We start from the raw sequence: 17575 nt of genomic DNA, 5'->3' as shown, positions 1-17575 counted from the left end.
CTTCAGGTTACAGACTCCGCTAACCCAGAAATAGTACCTCGGGTTAAGAACTTTGCTTCAGGATGAGAACAGAAATTGCACAGCGGCAGCAGGAGGCCCCATTAGCTAAAGTGGTGCTTCAGGTTAAGAACAGTTTCAGGTTAAGAACTGACCTCCGGAACGAATTAAGTACTTAACCCGAGGTACCACTGTATATCCCATTTTTTTCTCCCAAAGTTCACTCCTCTCCTCAGTTAATCCTTACAATGACCCTGTGAGGTAGGTTAAGAGTCTGTGACTGCCCCCGGGTCATCCAGTGAGCTTCATGGCCCAGTGGGGATTTGAACCCTGGGCTCCCAGTTCCTTGTCCAACACTCTACCAGGCATGGCCAAACTTGGCCGGCCAGCTGTTTTGCGACTACAATTCCCATCATCCCTGACCACTCCTCCTTTTAGCTAGGGATGATGGGAGTTGTAGTCCCAAAACATCTCAAGGGCCAAGTTTGGCCATGTCTGTGACACCACCCTGGCTCCCTAGAGCCTTTCTGCTATGGGACAGCTCTATAAATTAAGTCGGTAAATAAATATGGGGAAAGCAAAATGTCACTTAGAGAAGGGTTTGAAATATTTTCTTTGAAGCTTGCATTTGTTTTATTCTGGATTTCTTTATTTGATGTTTTGAAGTGATGTAAACCGCTTTGAGATTTTTTTCTTTAAAATACAAAGCAGTATAGAGATCAATAATAATAAACCTCATTGCAACAAAGAAAAAAGGTGTCTAGACATTCGGTTGTGGCGACCACAACCTAGATTTAAGGTGCCATTTGGTGATTAGCTGATATATCTGAGCTGAGAACCGTGAGTCTTGCAGAGTGATAATTGCCAACCATAGAAGTAGTTGAATTTTCTTGAATGCTCGCTTTGGGAGTGATTGAATGATCCAATTACATCCAGTGCAGAGGTAGGGAAGAATTTCCTGCTTCCGAGACAGGTTGAAAGGAGGCCAAGGTGATAAAGAGAGTTATGGGATGGACTTTAATTGTTTCACTGTTTTATTTCCCGTGAAACACTGGCAGCATGGGGAAATGGTCAGAGTCAAAGTTGGCCTGATGTAGTGGACTCCGTCTTTGGAGTCTGGCTAGGGGAGATCTGGGTTCAGATTCCGCCTTCAGCTGGGCACTGCGGAACCATAAAGTGTCTTTTCGCAATAAAAAAAATTGCCACAGGAGAGATTCATAATAATGTCGCCAGCCAGTGGCAGTTCCCGGCATGCAGAATGCTTTTTACCCGTCTTTTGTGAAAAAAATGGGTGCTCGTCTCCTGCTTTTTGTGGGAGGCCTCAGACCTTCAGATACCAGGGAAACTGTGTCAGAGGAAATGCAGGTAAGATATCAGGAGGCGGTAATTGTGTTTATTTTGCAGAGTGATCATTCAACAGGGGCGTGGGCCGGTCGACTTTCCTGAAATGTTATAATAGTGCATTCCAGGAAACCTATTTTTATTTTGATAGCTCCATAGCGGAAGGCGCTCTGTGCATGCTCAGAACTGCTCTTTCTCTCTCTCTCTCTTTCTCTCTGATCCTGGGGACAGGGTCCATGGCCACAGGTCCTGTTTAAGCTCAAAGCTTGTTCACGGTTAAAATTTTTAAAAAATGCATTCAGCATGCCAAAGATGAAAAGAGGTCGGTGCCTCACGGATTTTGGCTGCTGGTGGCAGTCATTATTTGCCTATATTATTAAATTTTCTGTTTTGCAATTTAGAATACTCATTTAAACATCCTTAAAATATCAATGACTTCCCTTCTTCTCTTTCCATGGTTCATTTTGCATATCATAAATCCCTGCATATTTTACATAAACTAAACCATTCAATGTTCTATTATTACGTCCATCAAAACTTATTTACACTATTGAATTTATCTTAATGCTGCCAGCGTTTTCAAGTGTACACAATTCCCCCCCCCATATATTCAATAAAAGAATGCCAATCTTCGCTAAACTTATGTTGTTCTTGTTCTCTTATTCTGTATGTTAAGTCCGCAAACTTTGCATATTCCATCAGCTTAAGTTGCCATTCTTCTTTAGTTGGGACTTCACTCATTTTCCATTTTTGGGCTAACAAAATACGGGCCGCAGTAGTGGCGTACAGTGGTGCCTTGCAAGACGAAATTAATTCGTTCTGCGAGTTTTTTCGTCTTGCGAATTTTTCGTCTTGCGAAGCACGGTTTCCCATAGGAATGCATTGAAAATCCAAAAGGAAACAAACTTGCAAGACGTTTTCGTCTTGCGAAGCAAGCCCATAGGGAAATTCGTCTTGCGAAGCAACTCAAAAAACGAAAACCTCTTTCGTCTTGCGAGGCATTCGTCTTGCGAGGCATTCGTCTTGCGAGGTACCACTGTACATAGATAACATTTTTTGACACCTGGGAATTCCCAGACAGAAATTCCCAGGCAGTCATTGTTTGTGACCTCCTCCAAGGAAAACGAGGTGTCTTGGAGAATTGCAGCCTAGCTGTTGCCCCTAAACACCTAGTTTTCTACATGCATGAAAGTGTTGTGTCTTGGGAAGCATTCAGTTATCTAAGAACCTCCCTGTGCTGCTGCAGGTGGTGCTAGTTAGACACAGGTTTCCCACCTCATTGAGGACTGGTGGCTTGACTAAGTATATTTTTATTTTATTTTTGAGGGCATTGCTTTATCACTTTTGTGTTTGTCTCCCCTGGGCTCTTCCGGGTGGAAGACGGGGATATAAATTTGCTAATAACCACTATCACTATTTCTGTGGGAATTTGGAGCCGAGTGAAAGGGACTGTTAGCATCAAAGTCAGCTCTCTCAGGGTTGAGGGGGGGCACCGTTAGGGCAATAGTCTAGAGCAGCGGGCCAGAGTGCCGCACTGCACAAAGAGCAGGTGGGCTTCCAAATTCAGTGGGGTGGGCATACCACATTTTAGAATGAGGCTGCGTATATATTTGGAAGCACATTGCTAGCCACAAAGAACCATAGAATTGTCAAATTGTAGAGTTGAATGGGACCCCATGGGTCATCTAGTCCAACCCCCGCAATGCAGGGATCCTGGGAACTGTAGTTTAAGGGTGCTAGCTCTGTGAGAGGTAAACAGTTCCCAGAATTCTTTTTTTGACGGCGTGTACTTCAAATATTTTTTAAATGCATGCTGTCTATGCACTAGGTTCTTCCACCCCAGATGACCATTAAGTCCAGAATCTAAACCTTCCTGTCCACACCTATGGGTGCTGTTCTTCTTCTTCTTAATTGCTAAAGGGCAAATGGGGCAGGGAGGCGAAAGGAGTGCACTGTCTCTTCATGCGTAGTTGTCCATTGAGATCGCTTGCTTACCGGGCTCTCATTCCGCCTGGAAGGAAGTGTACATTGCATTGGAAAGGGACAATGGACACAAGACAGTTTGCGGACTGCTCCCCTTTCTCGGAAAGTGATTCATCAGCCTCCTCTCTGGGAAAAGCCTGTGCCAGTTTTCAAAAGTTTCTAAACAGTTGGGTCTCAACATAACCACCCAAAAAGGGGGGGCGGGGTGGGTGGTGGCATTGTAAAGCTCGTTTCTACAATTCCCAGAGTTCCCTGGGAAGCGGGAGCAGTAAACCACTATTCCTCAGCTACAATTCCCAGAACGGCTTAGCCATTAATTCGCTTTTCCTGGGAACGCTGGGAACTGTAGCTCTGTGAGGGGAATCGGGGTCTGCTGACAACTCACAATAGTGCCATTATCAAATGGCGGTTCCCAGGATTCTTGGGAGGAAGCCGTGAATGTTTAAAGTAGTAAAATACTGCTTTAAAGGGGCCTGGCATCCAGAGTTCCCAGAATTATGTGTTGGGGATGAAATGGAGTGTACCCCCACGATCACACTTGATTTCCAGCAGGGGAACTGTGTGAGTCTGCTGCTACAACAACAACAGTCTTGCAGCACCTGAACAACTAAAACATTTTATTGTGACATGCGTCTGGGATGGGGGGGAGGTTGGTAGCTGGACGATGGATGTTGCTGGACTCCCATCAACCACTGACCAGCAGGGCCAGTGGTCAGGGAAGTTGGGAGATGTAGTTCAGGAACATCTGTCAAAGTGTGGGGGAGAGGACTGATATTATGATGGCTATTTTTTTCTTAGGCTATCTGTCGGTGTGCTTTTCATCATCTTTTTAGCAATGTTTTTATCATTGATGTTCTGTAATGTGTTTGTAATGTTGTACACCCCCCGGGATTTTTTGATAAAGGGTGGTACGGTGGTACCTCGGGTTAAGTACTTAATTCGTTCTGGAGGTCCGTTCTTAACCTGAAACTGTTCTTAACCTGAAGCACCACTTTAGCTAATGGGGCCTCCTGCTGCCGCCGCACCGCCAGAGCACGATTTCTGTTCTCATCCTGAAGCAAAGTTCTTAACCTGAAGCACTATTTCTGGGTTAGTGGAGTCTGTAACCTGAAGCATATGTAACCGGAGGTACCACTGTATATAAATTGATGCTGATAATAATAATCTGGACCGCCACAAGTTTCTCATCCTTGTCACGAGCCTTTTCTTCATTACAAACCCACCTCATGTGAAGCGTTCTCTTGAGTTGCTGGTGTTTCTACACAGGGCTGTGGATGTAAACAGGCAGAAAAGTACAGACAGCGGCAATTACCGTTATTAATGTGTAGGTGTTGACACAACATTTGAGCACCGGCCTGCTAATTAGCACATGCAGTGTGATTTAAAACACCTTACCTGATTTCAAGCCGCAAGTGGGTTGGCAGAACAGATTTGTAGGTTTCACAACCTTGCTCTTGCGCCCCCGCCCTGGCCCATACCCAGCACACGCGGGACAAAAAATATGTTTGCGTGCTCCTGACGCAGAAATCTATATGCAGTGCAATAAATCCCTCCCTACTCTCTGTGCTGGAATGCACAAGCGCTTTACAACCTGGGGTGTGCCCAGAGAAAACTATGCAGATGCCACACGCACAAAAGGGTGTGACTTTGGCAGCAAAGCAAAGCTCCTTGAGATGCTTCCCTTTTATACCTTCCCCCTGGTAAGTTTCTAGTTCTTATTGAGGCCAGCTTGATGCATGCAAGGCTTGTTCAGTCTTGGAAGCTGAAGGGGTGGCTGAAATTTTTTTGAGAAGTCACGGAAGCAAGGCATTTTTGCTGCAGACTGTCCCTTGATATTTGTAGAAACGACGATGCAAAATACGGTGAAATAAGGTCCTTAAATTGCATAATTTGTGCAGGTGGGCAAACCCAAGTTCTTTTCAGGTATAGTTTCTTTTATTATCATTCTTCTTTAGTGCATGGCAATACAGACAGCTTTTGGCACGGGGTGTGGGCGGCCGTGGGGGAAAAGTTGTGCAAGAAAGCTTTCAGAGTGGGATGTCTGGCTACATTTGATTCCCACCCCCTCTTATGTAATAAGGTTCTTTCGCAACCCTCTTGTGCAAAGAAACAGTAACTATGCATGCAGGAGCCTGTTTCTGCACACGGAGCAGATTTTTTAAAAAGGTATTTTTAAATCCTGTCCCTTGAAAAATTGTATTTCTGATTTAAGAAATGGAAGCTTTTTTTTTTTAAAAAGAGTGCAGATCCTGCTGTCAGCAAATGAGGTGTATGTTGTGCACAGAGAGGCCAGGAAGGACGAGGTGGCCGAGTGGTTAAGGCGATGGACTGCTAATCCATTGTGCTCTGCACGCGTGGGTTCGAATCCCACCTTCGTCGTTGTCGAACTTTTTTGGGGAGGGAAAAGGCCGAAGCTCCAGAGAGACACAGTCGCACTGAGATCTGCAAGGCTCTCTGGATTGCAGCCAAAGTGCCTGGGGACCCCCATCAGCCCCAGGCAGTATGCCCAGAGAACAGGGGATGATGGGAGTTGTAGGCCAACAAGATCTGGAGTACCACAGCTACGGTTTAACAAAGCCCAGGAATGACTGTTCTAATAAACAAGTGTGTTCGGAGATAAGGTCAAGGCTGGTTACAGGTTTTTTTGGGTTTTTTTCTGAGGGGTGGCAAAGCTGTGTCTCCCCTTCCCACCATGGGCTTATCAGGTAGCGGCAGGTAGCAGCAATTGGCTTCCATTTTAATTTCCCACAGTGCCGAGGGTTGGTGCTATGTCAGGGGCATTGTGGGTAATTAAAATGGCTGCTAAAAGACTCTTGGCTGAAACCATGGAGCCACTGCAATATTTGATTGGATGAACCAATGGTTTGACTTACATCTCAGTTCACAGTACATATTAACCAACTAGTGCGCATGTAAACATATTAAACGGTGTATATACAAAACATCCTGAATTATTTTTAGACCAATGGTCCCTACACCCTAAGGTGGAGCATCTTAAACAGTTTACACTAGACATATATCTTGCATGATTGATCTTCCACAGCCAATTTTCTCCAGTGGCCAACCTAACCTGCCACGCAGGGGTGTTGTGTGGCTTAACCTGGGGGCAGGGAAATCTTGTAGTCTGCGCTGAGTTCTGTGGCAGAAGATCGGGGTTGCAAAAATGTGATAAATAGATATGCCACAGTCAAAAAGAATTGAGTTCCCAGAATTGTTAACCTCTGTGTATGTTTGCAGGTTTCTGCTTGTAATAACAATGGGTTCTTTTTGCAGTCATTATTTGGCACACTGCATTTTAACCCTGGGAGAAGAAAGCAAGCCTTAACCTGAAAAGGGTGGCGCTCTCTTAAATAAACCATTGGTGTATGCTGCAATGAGTTGGCATAGCTTAGCCAAATCTCCACCCATATTAACGTTTTGCATCGTTCTGGCCCATCTTTCATGGCCTGTTGGTGGCCATATGAACATAAACACAAGAATCATAGAAGTGTACATTTGGAAGGGACCCTGAGGGTTTTCTAGTCCAACCCCCTGCAATGCAGGAATCTCAGCTGAAGCATCCATGACGGATGACCATCCAACCTCTGCTTAAAAACCTCCAAGGAACGAGAGTCCACACCTTCCTGTGAGAGTCTGTTCCACTGTCAAACAACTCTCGTGGTCAGAAAGTTTTTCCTGATCTTAAGTTGGAATCTCTTTTCTTGTAACTTAGATCCATTGGTTCGGGTCTCCAGAGCAGGAGAAAACAAGTTTGCTCCATCTTCCACGTGACAACCCTTGAGATATTTGAAGGTGGCTGTAGTATCTTCTCTCAGCCAGTGTGGTGTAATGGTTAAGAGTGGTAGATTCGTAATCTGGGGAACCGGGTTCGCGTCTCCGCTCCTCCACATGCAGCTGCTGGGTGACCTTGGGCTGGTCACACTTCTTTGAAGTCTCTCAGCCCCACTCACTTCACAGAGTGTTTGTTGTGGGGGAGGAAGGGAAAGGAGAATATTAGCCATTTCGAGACTCCTCCGGGTAGTGATAAAGCGGGATATCAAATCCAAACTCCCCTTCTTCTTCTTCTTCTTCTTCTTCTTCTTCTTCCTCTTCCTCTTCTTCTTCTTCTTCTTCTTCTTCTTCTTCTTCTCAATCTCCTCTTTAGCAGGCTAAACATACCCAGCTCCCTCAACCATTCCTCATAAGTCTTGGCTTCCAGAACCTTTGAAGAACGCTTGAGGGAATTAAGAGCCCTGCAAGATCAGCCCAATAGCCCATGTAACCCACCATCATGTTCTTGTGGCAGCCAGTCAGATGCCTCTAATTCACAGCCATCGTGGCCAGGAGCCATGGATAGCCTGATCCATGTTTTCCCCTCACCCTCTTTCACAGCCATCCAAACTGGTGGTCCTCGCTGCTGCTTCTTGCAGAAGCAAATCCCCTAGGTCCTCTTGCTTCTTTCCAGCAAGCCCGCTCCATGAATAAGTCCTCTGTGCTTGTCTCCCACCTTTCCGACCGCCACTCCCTTCCCTTCCCAATGAATGAGAAAAAAGGCGTGCTATGCTCTGTCTCTCTCTCTCTCTCTTGATTTCCTCCTGTGTGCAAAGGCATCTGCCAATCCCAACCCTTCCCTTCCTGCTTTTGTGCCACCCGGCACCCTCTCATCAGACAAGAGGAGAGGAGGACCAGCTCTTCTTTTTCCTCCCCTCCCTTTCTTTTTTTCCAGCAGCCAACTCAGAAACAAGGAGCGGTTTGATTCTTTTTACGGGCAAGCTCTCTCTGGAGGACCACAGGCAGAGACGGCTGGCGAGGACTGAGTTGCGGCAGGCTTGCAGAATGCAGCTGTTGTAACCATCCTGTAACAACAGAGAGAAGGAAAGAGGACGGTTTTTCCCCACTCTGGAAGCTGGCTTGCTTTTTTCTTTTTGTGTGTGTGCGCGTGTGTGTGTGTGCAAGTCCGCCTCTGGATTTCTGGCTTTTCTCTGAAAACTCAAGTGAGTCCGTGATGTGAAGTTCCCCCGCCTTGCAGGGATTTATTTTTTTTGCATTGTGGATGGTCGACCCAATCTGGCGTGGAAATACTCCGGAGGCAGCCTGGAACTGAAGGGTAATGGATCTTTCTCGTGCAAGGGAGTTTCTGGGAGGGTGGGCTTAACAAAGGGTTTTTATTTCATTTTAAACAGGGCCTAACAAAGGTGTTCTTATTTAGGAGAGAAAATGGTCCCAGTGGGGAGAGGCAACCTAACCTTTTGGAAATCTTTTCCTAAGATGCAGGGGGGTTCCGTCGCTCATTGGAACATCAAAGCCAGCAGTTTGAGGGGGAGGATCCTGTTCAGGATTTTCTGCGCCTTTCATCTCCCCACCCACTCCCTGGCAACCACGTGCCGGGGTGGGTGTAGCTGGGCTTCTTCGTTCCGCAGGCTTGGGAGAATCTCCTTTGGAGAAACGGATCTGGTCCCAGGAGTAGATTGGAAACGGTAGAAGGAATTACCTCTCCATCTTCTCCAGGAAGGACTAGGCTGGGTGGGATCCAGTCTTCCAAGTACATAGGCTTAGAGCAGGGGTCGGCAACGTGCGGCCTGTGGGCCAGATGCGGCCCACAAAGACTGTTTTACTGGCCCATGAGCCGCCCCTGAACTGGCGCAGCGCGGTGTGGGGACTTGCTGAGCGGCACCAGAAATTGCGTCTGCGCATGTGCATATACCAAAAATTGCACCTGCGCATGTCCAGACGCCGAAAATCACTTCTGTGCAGGCATGATTTTTGGCGTCTGGGCATGCGCAGAAGTGATTTCCGGCGCCGCGGACATGTGCAGACGCGATTTCTGGTGTCGCACTGCGCCAGTCCAGCCCACAGACAATCTCCGTGGGAGTGATTCGGCCCATGGCCAGTAAACCTTGCCGAACCCTGGCTTAGAGCAACACTTATAATGTTCTTTTTAAAGGTGGTAGGGAATCTGTGGTCCTTCACACCTCTGGTCTCTCTCAATAATAGGCCACACCCCCTCTCCAGGATTCACCCCTCACCATTCTTGCTGCACACACTCCTCAGGTGCTTTTGCCTGGCTGGCATCTGTCCTTCAGCTGCGATTATGCCTTTTGCTCGCCTGGGTGGAGGGCCGCCTTTGCACACACGTGTGTTTGTGTGTGTCTGTGGAAGCGTCTCTCCTTTGCATGGCTGTTCAGAGATCCATTGCCCCTCCCACTTCTGTCTCGGGCTCCACCCACCACTCACATGTGCCCCCCCCAATGTTTCCCAAGAGTCCGTGAGCTGGAAAAGATTCTGCCCCATAGGGACCAATTCCACATTCACTTTCTTGGGAATCCTTTGTCTCCTGATGGTGTTTCCTGCTTGGCAGGGGGTTGGACTCCATGGCCCTTGTGGTCTCTTCCAATTCTATGATTCTATGATTCCTCCCCTTGCAGGCTTAAAATTCAAGTGAAATTGGGGGTGGGGGGGCGAGAAGAGGAGAGTTAACATCTCTGCCTTATCGCTGGCTGGATTACATGTGTTTTCTTAAGCCGCTCCCAAGGGAGGCTAGTTTGGAACTGGGAGCGTGAAAAGTCTTACAGTAATAGGAACGCCCCCACCCTCTCCAGAAATCTGGAGCAGAGGAAAAACTGCAGGGCTGGAATAAATTTGCCCAACTAAAAAAGAACATAGCAGTGAAAGGGTCTTCTCCTCCCCCCAAAATTAAAGGAGGCAACAGGGTATGGGGAATAAAATATGTCCAGGGTTAAAGAATGAGCATTTCTCTCCCTTCTTCCCCCACACTTGCCAATTTCAATGGTTTATTTACAAAGGTTCCTGCTTCATGTGGTCTCAATTTTGAATGATTCATCTGAGCAGTTTGATTTTTCAAATGAGAGAAGAGCCCATTAAACGAACACAATGACAGGACAGACTTTGGTTGCAGACAGGGAGAAAGTACAGTTCAGAGAGTTAAAAAGGCAGAATTATGTGATGTCATCAAAAAAGAGTGCTTTGAATACACGCAGAGTTGCCAAATATCTTGCCTTTTTAAACACACACACACACACACACACACACACACACACACAAACTTGTCCAAAAAAGTACAAAGACTTTAAAAGATTACTAAAGTGATTATTGAAATTTCATGAAAGACAAGCACACATGGATAAAAAGAAAATCAGAAAAATGAAAAAAAGAAGAAAACCTCTATAATAAAATTAAACAAACAACAACAACACAACCCAAAAAGTACTGTAGTTCAGCACATTAGGAGTCTTTGGTTAAAGGTAAAGGTAAAGGACCCCTGACAGTTAAGTCCAGTTGCAGACGACTCGGGGGTTGCAGTGCTCATCTCGCTTTACAGGCTGAGGAAGCTGGCGTTTGTCCGCAGACAGTTTTCCGGGTTATGGGGCCAGCATGACTAAGCCGCTTCTGGAGAAACCAGAGCAGTGCACGGAAACGCCATTTACCTGTTTATCTTGTTGCACTGGCATGCTTTTGAACTGCTAGGTTGGCAGGAGCAGGGACTGAGCAACGGGAGCTCACCCCGTTGCAGCTATTTGAACCGTCGACCTTCCGATCGGCAAGCCCTAGGCTCTGTGGTTTAGACCACAGCGCCATCCGCGTCCCTAAGGAGTCTTTGGTTACAAAGCAAAATAATTTAATTGGAGAAGCGATCGTACTGTGGCATAGACACTTCCAGTGCCTTTCTGGTAGCAGAAAAATTGGGTTTGATTCAGGAGCCCAATTTCTACCCAGCATAAGGGATACTGAGTAGTATAACTTCAGCTTTCTCTAGGTTTGATCAAGTTGTGCTCCATTGGAATAATGTAGCTAAATGGACTCTCATCATGTGTTCCTGCTGTAAATAAAGAAGAGCTCTCTATGGGGGCTGATTTTTTTCACCCTGCTGTAAACTAGGGGGGGATCCTCCTCTGTTAAACCTCTGTCCCACCAACTCCTTATCCTGGTGTGAACAAGGTGTAATTCTGCTGGAGCCAGGAAGACTGTGTGCACATTATTCTGTGTGCATGTTTATTCTGGCTTCAGTGTGTTGTTCCCACCACTGGTGTTGGAAAACATGTACAGTGGTACCTCGGGTTACAGACGCTTTGGGTTACAGACTCCGCTAACCCAGAAATAGTACCTCAGGTTAAGAACTTTGCTTCAGGATGAGAACAGAAATCGTGCGTTGGCGGCATGGCGGCAGTGGGAGGCCCCATTAGCTAAAGTGGTACCTCAGGTTAAGAACAGTTTCAGGTTAAGAACGGACCTCCAGAACGAATTAAGTTCTTAACCCGAGGTACCACTGTACACATGATGTTAGCCACAGCAGTTCGATGCGTTTTCCCCCTAACCAGCTTCCATCCGATCTGAAAACGTAGGCCGTGTTCGCTTTGCGGTTAAGCTGAGGTCTGTACGTTTGAGGCAGCCATTGCACATGAACAGAGAACAGCACATGCCCAGGTGATGGCTTCACGAATTCAGAGTTCATGGCATGGTGGTTTGCAGGGCTGGGGGGAGGGGAACCAAACTGCTTGTGCGCACTGGATGAAGACATGCCTGCTCCCCTCCCGGTCTGGTGTGCACAGCAGCGTTCAAATGCAATATGAATCGCAGGGGGAAGGAATGACCTCACTGTGTTTTTGTAGAATCATAGAGTTGGAAGGGACCCCAAGGGTCATCTAGTCCAGCCCCCTGCAATGCAGGAATCTCTGCTAAAGCATCCATGAAAGACGGCCATCTACCAGTGTGTACATAGCCCAACAGTCTGGCTCCTTTTATTTTAAGCCTGGAGTAACACTTAGTGACCATCAGTGCAATTGACTTTCACTGGGCTCGTTCACCAGGAAACAACTAATATGAGGTCTCCTGAACTAGTTACTTACCCCTTCTTCACTCAGTTGAAATCCTGGGATTTCACCTCTACTACCTCTTTTCGCTCTGGAGTGAATCGTAAGGACCTCTTTGCAATCATTCCTTTTTGGGGCGTGTAAATTTGGAGTAACTCTGAAGGATAAGTCACGATTCTCACTCTGCCTTTCACCCAGTGCTTGTTCACACAGCATAATTTGCTCCCGCAAGAGGTAGTGATGGCTACCAACTTGGATAGCTTTAAAAGAGGATAGAGGAATTCATGGAGGATCAGACTACCAATGATTGCTAGTCACAATGACTAAGCTCTACCTCTGTCATTAGAGGAGACTGTATACCTCCGAATACCAGGTTCTAGGAATCACTGGTAGGAAGAGTGCTGTTGCACTTGCGTCTTGCTTGTGGGCTTATTTCCACAGACAGCAGTTTGGCCACTATTGGGCCATTTGCCTGTTCCATCAGCATTCTCCTTATACTCTTAGGAAATCAGAAGTATCTGCTTTGCAGCTGATGAATACCACCGCTTTGTGACTCACCCTGGTGTAAGCCAAGAGTCAATGAGACAGATTCTGTTCTTCCTTATTTCCTCCTTTCATTTTCAACTTTGAGGTAAACTTTGATTTTCAAAAAGAAGAAGAAGGAGGAGATATTTTTGTGGTCTGTGGACAAATCCCTCCCTTTATTCAGCTACTAGGTGTGGGCTGGGAGTGGTTGCAGGAGGCCTGGGAAACCCAATCAGGACAACTTTAAACTAAATACTGAGAGGGAGGGAGACAATATCACAGATGACAGAGTCAAACCTGATACTAGAGATAATACCTTCACTGATATACAGGGAACTAAGGTGGTGCTCCAGAAACCTTCTAAAGAAGGAAGCAGCTGGATAGGATGGCTTATGGTCTCAGTTGGCTTTATACTAATGCCCAGAGAATGGGAAACAAGCAAGATGAATCTGAGCTCTTAATAGAGGATGGCAAATATGACCTAATAGGCATTACGGTGGTACCTCAGGTTAAGTACTTAATTCGTTCTGGAGGTCCGTACTTAACCTGAAACTGTTCTTAACCTGAAGCACCATTTTAGCTAATGAGGCCTCCCACTGCTGCCGCGCCGCCGGAGCACGATTTCTGTTCTCATCCTGAAGCAAAGTTCTTAACCTGAAGCACTATTTCTGGGTTAGCGGAGTCTGTAACCTGAAGCATATGTAACCTGAGGTACCACTGTACTGAAACCTGGTGGGATGAGACTCATGACTGGAATGTAGAAATTGAGGGGTATAACCTATTAAAAAGGAATAGACCAAACAGGAAAGGAGAAGTATGTAAAGGATATGTACAGTTGTGAAGCAGTGTTAGAAACTGAGATATGAAAGCGGGGAGCTAAATGGCACCTTAAACCTCGGTAATGGGTACAACAACAGAATGTCTAGGCACACTTTTTTAATAGCAAGAATAAAAAGCTGAAAATGAAGTGCAGCTAAAATCTTATTTTCATTTCTCACATGGTCTAGTCCTCACCTGAAGACTGCAAAAAACAAAGCCATGCTTTACCTGTCTGCCCCCCTAATATTCTTAAGAGAATCTCTTCTCCAGTCTTCAGAGAGTGACTGGAAGTGGAGAGGCAGAAAAAGGTCCTCATTTCCTTCCACTCCGCAGTTTTAATCTGAAATCTTAGGCGCAGTACTGCACCCAGAGCTCAGAAACAGCTCACGCTAATGAAATTCCTTGCCGCAAAACGCGGCTAGAACAATGGGAGTTTCAAACGCTGTTGTGAAGAGATCCACGAGGAGCTGGCAAATGTGGATGAGGTAACTGTTAAGTGGATTTGTAGCTGGTTGACTGACTGAACCCAAAGAGTGCTCACTAATGGATCTTCATCATCCTGGGAAAAAGTGAGAAGTGGGGTGTCGCACAGACCATTTATAAACGACTTGGCTGAAGGAATTGAGGGGATTTGCAGATGACACCAAACTGGGAGGGGTAGCTAATGCCTCAGGAGACAGAATCAGGACTCAAGATGACCCTAACAGATCGTAAAACTGGGCCCAAACTAACAAAATAAATTCCAATAGTTCACAGTTCAGGAGTACACTTGAAACTGGCATTGCCCTGGATTGACGTGGCAATAGCTTTGGTCAAGAGTCTGTGTGTGTGCAGGTTCTGCTGGTGTGCTGGTGTCACGGCAGATTTTGTCACAATTACGTATGCTGGGGAATCACACTGCCTAGGTAGATTTTTCAGGCCCCTGTCTGTATCTTTAGATGCCAGATAAAAACTTTATTGTTTTAATGTGCTTTTCAGTGTCACAATTTCAGAGAATTCGTTAGAGGCCTAGAAAATAAAGATTAGTAGTGGGGGTGCTGTGCAGAATTGCCACAATCTCGGATGCTGTTTTGCAAATAACAGGTCGCTAGCCCTCATTGATCATGGAAATAAAACTTGCTTGCTTATTTGTTTTTAATCTGATGACAGTTTCATTTTGGTTCTTAGCTGCCTTGCTCTATTTGGGTTCAGAAAGGTGTGGTATTGATATTGCAGTCAGTAACTTGTCCATGGAACTCATTGCCACTGATGGGCAGGGGGACGTGGCTCAGTTCTGTTGGGTTGGTGAAGCAGACCCCTGCAGAGAGCATGACTGAAGTTTCTGCTCATCGGTTGGTAAGTGGAGAGTTCAGTCCTGCTGGGTGCTGCTTCACAAGTACTCTCCGTGCAAGAAATTCTGTGCTGAAGAAGACCCCACCTCTGCAGGTGCCAGGACCGGCCACCTACTGGTCACCTGATGTTGTCATGACGCCAGATGATTGATAAGTGGGTTGCTCCACCCACTTGTCAAAGTTATCTTCCCGGGTAGAGGGAGATAAAGATCTTGTTATGTATTGAAGTTATCACCCTGGCCACCAGGAGTATCATGTACAGTGGTACCTCAGGTTAAGTACTTAATTCGTTCCGGAGGTCCGTACTTAACCTGAAACTGTTCTTAACCTGAAGCACCACTTTAGCTAATGGGGCCTCCTGCTGCCGCCGCGCCGCCGGAGCACAATTTCTGTTCTCATCCTGAAGCAAAGTTCTTAACCTGAAGCACTATTTCTGGGTTAGCGGAGTCTGTAACCTGAAGCGTATGTAACCTGAAGCGTATGTAACCTGAGGTACCACTGTATATAGTTTTCACTCAGGTCCACGTCTGTTACTTTAGGCGGGAAACCCTGGGATGTTGTTGCTACAATGTTGATAGCCGGCTGATAAAAGCAGGCCGGCTGAGCTGTTTGCTGTTCAGTTCTGTTCCAGCTTACAAATAAAGAGCTGCTTTGGATAAATTGCTGCGTCGTCTGCTATGTCTACCCACTATTCAACAGATCTGGCCTGCTGGGCCAAAAATGTGTGCCCCCCCCCCAATATATCAGATAAGCACCTATGATTGCAAAGATACTGGCTCCTGTTTTTCAATTGAGAGAGAAGTGAGTTCCGCAAATCCTGAGAGACTCTCTTTTCTTCTGTATTGCTTTGCCTTGAGTACTACTTGTGGCTGAGTGGCACTAATAAATACGGGTTTAGGATGCTCTGCTCCTGGCTTTAATAAAGCCCGGACTCGCAACTAGCAGATGCACAGTGTTTGCAGGTGACGGATTTTCCCATCATGCCTTGCTTCTAAACCTGCATGTGGCTTCTTGTTGGCTATTGTTGGAAGAAAGGCGATTAAGTGCATGGCAGCTCTTTCATAACGGCTTTAGGTCATGTCGGGAAACGCTGGAAATCCAGGATGCCCATTTTAAGAGCATTGTGTGGGCTTTTAAAGGGCTTTAAAGTGTTTTACTGAGCGGACCACATCTGGGAAGTGGCCAGAACCACTTGCTCCAGACGGGTTTGATGCTGACAGATAATTTTAAAGCAGCTGAATGTTACGCACACACATTAAGTTTTGTTGGGGTAACACATGCAGTAAAATGAGGGGGCAGAAAGTGGATTATACCAGTTTAGGCTGCAAGCGGGGAGGATTCCCTTTTTCTTTTTTAAAAATGCTTCCCTGGATTTAAGAAAACCCAACAAACCACACGCTCAGCACATCTGCATGCAAGTGGAAAAATAGTGTAGCTGGGAAAGCTCAAGTCTGGAACATTTCTCACTGCTATCCTAGGCTTTTTGTTTTTTAAAATAGCAGATTGGTGTGTTTTTTTATAATGTGGACTCCCGCCTCCCTCAGCAACCAACCCCTCCTCTTCACCTGCAGGCTAAGGTGGCACAGTCTGTTCTACCACCTCGCTCCACTGCTTGTGGAGAAAGTTGTTTTTTTCGCATTACATTTATTCCAAATTAGCGGAAGCAGGTGAACTGGTTGTTCCAGATTGAAAGTAATGTGCTGTGATGCGTGCATCTGTATGTATATAATCACTCAGAACAGTATATATTTTTAAGTGAGGCGGCCGCGGCCGTACATGGATTTTGGGTCATAGAATAAGAGAATTGTAGAGTTGGAAGGGACCTCGAGGATCATTTAGTCCAACCCCTGCAATGCAGGAATATGCAGCTCACCCGTACAGGGATTGAACCCGCGACCAATGGTGTTATCAGCATCACACTCTAGCCAATTGAGCTATACAGTGGACGCTCAGGTTGTGAACGTGATCCGTGCAGAAGGCACATTCGCAACCCGCAGTGCCGCATCTGCGCATGCGCGGGTTATGATTCAGCGCTTCTGCGCATGTGCAAAGTGCAATTTAGTGCTGCTGCGCATGCGCGACCGCTGAAACCTGGAAGTAACCCGTTCCGGTACTTCTGGGTTTCGGCGGGTCCATAACCTGAAAAAACGCAACCTGGTGTGTCTTTAACCCGAGATATGGCTGTATATGACAGATAGATTTGTACACAGGAAAAAGTCTAGTTTAGCAGGGGCAAAGAACAGGGGATGTAGGACTTTTTGTTGGGAAAATTGCATGGGGGGGGGGGATGAGTCGCTGCTCTCCCACACCCTGATGTAAAAAGCACAGCTTTTGCGCATAGATGGTGCTTTAGAAATGATAAGAAAACAATACTCTGGCAGTGCTGGCCGAACAATTGTTGCCCCGTCCCCCTGGTTGTTCCTTTTTTCCTAGCATTTCCTTTCCTCTGCAGTGAGAGGATGCTAACTAAAACCTCCTCGTTTCCTGCGTCCGGAAAGACGCATTTCCCTTCTCCATGGAAAAGGGTTGGAAGGATAGGATTCATGAAGGGGCTGTGGCTTGGAAGAGCCAAGTCGCATCTGCAGGGAGCCTGTCTGCAGTTTCTCCAATAAGTCCTTGACCGAGAGGGGCCAACAGAATTGTTCCAGGTACGGATTCACCTCTCGGCCTTAACTACCCTTTCTGATTCTTCCCTGGGGTTCTATCTGGTGGCTCCGAGTTGCCGTACAAGCCTGGGCTGCAGCGCAGTGTGCCTGTACGGTCCTGAATAAT

At 46.5% G+C, this 17575-nt stretch overlaps 1 protein-coding gene across 5 annotated transcripts in view; it reads left to right on the top strand.

The window, feature by feature from the left end:
- The window catches only part of LOC308469134 (rho guanine nucleotide exchange factor 15-like), a 56971-nt gene that overhangs the window by 8758 nt on the left and 30638 nt on the right, over window positions 1–17575 (top strand). The window contains exon 1 of one of the 5 annotated variants that reach the window (XM_081024473.1): window positions 4545–5244. The exons of 2 other annotated variants lie outside the window; for them this stretch is intronic. The gene's annotated coding sequence lies outside the window, so the exon portion shown is untranslated. Of the gene's footprint in view, window positions 1–4544; window positions 5245–7645; window positions 8408–17298; window positions 17452–17575 lie in introns of those variants that run through there. 2 more of the 5 variants (XM_081024468.1, XM_081024470.1) reach the window with 2 other exon arrangements.

Source organism: Podarcis pityusensis, assembly GCF_964106645.2.
Source record: "Podarcis pityusensis genome assembly, contig: HAP1_SCAFFOLD_152, whole genome shotgun sequence".
NCBI classification, from domain to species: domain Eukaryota; kingdom Metazoa; phylum Chordata; class Lepidosauria; order Squamata; family Lacertidae; genus Podarcis; species Podarcis pityusensis.
This window is presented reverse-complemented; position numbering and strand designations above follow the sequence as displayed.